We start from the raw sequence: 3,766 nt of genomic DNA on the forward strand, positions 1-3,766 counted from the left end.
CTGGTGCCCTCTTCTGGCTCAGCATATGTAATAAATAAATAAAATCTTTTTAAAAAAAAAAGAAGAAGAAGAAGAAGAAGAAGAAGAAGACAAGAAAGAAGAAGAAGAAGAGAAGAAGAAGAGAGAAAGAAAGAAAGAAGAAGAAGAAGAGAAGAAGAAGAAGAAGAAGAAGAAGAAGAAGAAGAGAAGAGAAGAAAAGAAGAAGAAGAGAAAGAAGAAGACGAAAGAAGAAGAAGAAAAGAAGAAAGAAGAAGAAGAAGAAGAAGAAGAAGAAGAAGAAGAAAGAAGCAGTTGATCCCAGTACTTGGGAGACAGAGGCAGGTGGATCTCTGTGAGTTCAAGGCCAGCCTGGTCTACACAGCAAGTTCCAGGACAGCCAGAAACTGTTACACAGAGAAACCGTGTCTCAAAAAAACAAACAAAAAAGAAGCCATGCTTTGGGCTCTTTAACTTCATATGTGAGTAAGTTAAGTCACATATGTTCAGGTAAGGAATGTTTAAGTTGAAAATACTCTAACAGCTTTTTCAGAGTTTTTCCATCATTTTGTTAGAGCCAGGCATGGTGGCACACACCTGTAATCTCAGCACTCTGGGGCAGAGGCAGGAGGATCTCGTGAATTCGAGGCCAGCCTGGTCTACAAAGCAGTCCAGGACAGCCAGGGCTACACAGAGAAACCCTGTCTCGAAAAAAAAAAAGTTTTATTAGATTTGTGGAGATAAGTGAACAACATGGTGACGTTATAGCTAAATAAAAGTGAAGCTCCGAGGACACAGCCTAAGACAGGAGTCATAGTAAATATAAAAGGAGAGCTGGCTGATACTGGGGTGTAAAAGCTCTGTGTGTGTGTGTGTGTGTGTGTGTGTGTGTGTGTGTGTGTGTATGTTTCAGAATTTTCTGCCTGTATTCAATGAATATACCTATAATCTACTCATATATTAGTGATATTTTTGTATAACAACAGAATTTAAAAATGGATTCTTGGCCACCTCAGGGCCCTCTTTTATGATGTAATCCACTAAAACAAGAGCAACGTAAAGAAAGAGTCCACCTGGGAGCCCACTCGGAATCAGAGAGGACCTGCTTAAGCGTCTCTCCGGGGACTTCCTTCATCCTCTATGGCCTAAAAATGACTCAAAGTCCCTCCGGCCATTGTCATTTGTAGAGTGGAATTTGGGAAGCTGCCCTTCCCCCTGGACATAAAAACTAAGGAGATGAATCCTTACCCAGAAGTCTCTTGTGAGCTAGAGAGACAGTTCAACCATTAAAGGCTAAGGCTCATAGCCAAATCTGAGGAGCTCGGTGCCCAGAGGTCCCCTGCCAGCATCCCCTAGGACTGAGTCAAGGAGGCCCACGGAAACCAAGTCACCAAAGACCCGCCGCCTTTATGTGGTGGTAGAAAGGATGTTCTCAGCACATGCTCCTCTAAGTGCATCTCGTGTTGTCCTTGGGATCCAGGTAAGGATAAATCTTCTACCTCACAACCATCTTCTCCTAAAACTGCCCACTCTGGTTACTCAGGAGCCAAACAGTCCTGAGGAGAGGGAGAGCAGATCCTCACTTATGAAGCCCCTCGCTGGCCTTTAAGGAAAAAAAAAAACTAACTTCTTTAGCTTCCTCTGGTCTCAACTAAACCCTGTAACTGGCCATTCTTCCAAGCACCCTTTCCCTCTCCTCCTTTGGGGGAGATGAGAGTGCCGTGAACGCTGAGGGCATTGTAGATCCAAAGAACCCTGGCACTGGACGGCTTCGGAAGGGCCGGTGCTCACAGCCTCGCCTCCACTTTGAGGGCTTCCCCACCTACCTTCCTTGAAACTGTGTGCCACTTGTGCTTAGGGTAGCAAACAGGGGCCCGGTGGATTTCTATTCAGTAGTAAACACACCCAAGAGAGGTCACGTCATCGTTCTTAGAACATCTGAGGCGGAACGAACCTTGGAAACCATCTAGTTTCCCGGTTATTTTTCCACTTACTGGGGTGTGGCCCAAGTGCCTCCTTCCACTGTGTGGGTCCCCTAGCAGAGCAGCCTTCGCGGCGAGCACCTTTATTCGATACCCCATCTGACCTACTCGAGTGATTTTTTTTTTTTTTTTTTAATGAAACATTCAAGTGATTTCCAAGCTTATGCAGGCAGGGAAAGGACTTGTGCCACGCGAGGTGACACGACACTTCTATCAGTAGTCAGACGTCATTATGGTCTGTCATCCGAGGGCAAAAAAAAAAGTGCATTGCTGGTTTGCTGCGCCAGTCTCTCTGCAGGGTGAGCTCGAACTCCCTTTGGCAGTAGGGCATGATGCCTCGGTGCCCCGAGTCTGCCCTCAGCCTCCTAACCTTCTTTCTAATCTCACTTCTCCTTCCCTGCCTTTCTAGGTCTCCTCCGCCCCACTTTGGCCAGGAGGCCACCGCCCTGAGTTTGAAGCGCTGAGGATCTGACAGGCACAGAGGGTTTGCCGCTACCACGTGAGTCAACCCAGAAGCTTAATTCGTCGTTTTGGGCTGGGGGGGCGGTGCATGGCACAGCTGAACATCATCTCAGGTCTTGTCCCTCAGCCTGAATGCTCCATGGAAGCTAGAAACGTCACTGAGTTTGTGCTGCTGGGACTAACCAGTGACCCTCGGGCTCAGGCGCTGCTCTTCGTCCTGTTCTTGGTGATTTACGTCTCGATCCTGGTGGGGAACCTGCTGATGCTGGCTCTGATCAGCTCTGATTCCCACCTCTGTACCCCCATGTACTTCTTCCTGAGACCTCTCCTTCATGGATGCCTTCTACTCCTCAGTCATTGTGCCTAATTTGCTGAGGAACCTTATTTCCGAGTGGAAGACCATATCCTCCCTTGGCTGTTTCATTCAGATTGCCCTGGTCATATTTTCGGGGGCCACTGAAGCCTGCCTCCTTTCTGCCATGGCCTACGACCGCTTCCAGGCCGTGTGCCATCCACTGTTGTATGTGGTCACTATGAGCGGAAAGGTATGTTCTGGCATGGTGGCTATGTCCTGGGCCGTAGGAATGAGTGTTAGCCTGATTAACACCCTCCTGCTGGCTCAGGAGGACTTCTGCGGCCCGAACCTCATCCGCAGCTTTGCCTGTGAGCTTCCTCCAGTGCTCTTGTTGGCCTGTTCTGACCCCCACACTACTGTCGCCTCCATCCTGACCACCTTGGTGGTCTTAGGTTTTGGTACTCTTGTGCTACTGCTGGGATCCTATGGCCGTATCATCATGACAGCCCTGGGCATCGACTCAGCCACCAGTCGGAGCAAGATTTTCTCCACGTGTTCATCTCATTCCTAGTAGTCACCATCTCTATGGCTCAGGAGTATTCAGGTGTGTCGCACGGTAGTTCCTAGTCCTAAATGCTGCGTATTCCTCTCCTGACTGCCCTTGATCTACAGAACAGAGTATCGCAATGTAGCAGGAAAGACTCACCCTGGAATTCTATCCTGGAATTCCCAAGGTTTGAGTTCCAGTCCAGATCTGCGGCAGCAGACTAGATGTGGGGTTTTCAAAAGGAGAGAGGGAGAGGAAGGAGGGATACAGACAGACAGAGAGAGAGGGGAGGGAGGGAAGGAAAGAGAGAGGAGGGAGAAAAATGAGAGGAGAGAGAGAGACTGAGAGAGGTCCGATAAGCCAGACATAGGGGCACATGCCTGTAATCCTCAGCACCAGGAGGCTCACAAGTTCAAAACCAGCCTGGGTACAACAGTGAGACCCTTTCTCCAAAAGAAAAAGAAAAAGAAAGAAGTCCTTTTCTTTCCAAGGTTCAATTGTCTG

The 3,766-nt window shown here is 48.3% G+C and overlaps 1 pseudogene; it reads left to right on the forward strand.

The window, feature by feature from the left end:
• The first annotated feature begins 2,508 nt into the window (after positions 1-2,508).
• LOC127201032 (olfactory receptor 8S1-like) lies at positions 2,509-3,286 on the forward strand (annotated as a pseudogene).
• Positions 3,287-3,766: the final 480 nt, after the last annotated feature.

Source organism: Acomys russatus, chromosome 17 (assembly GCF_903995435.1).
Source record: "Acomys russatus chromosome 17, mAcoRus1.1, whole genome shotgun sequence".
In the NCBI taxonomy this organism is placed as follows: domain Eukaryota; kingdom Metazoa; phylum Chordata; class Mammalia; order Rodentia; family Muridae; genus Acomys; species Acomys russatus.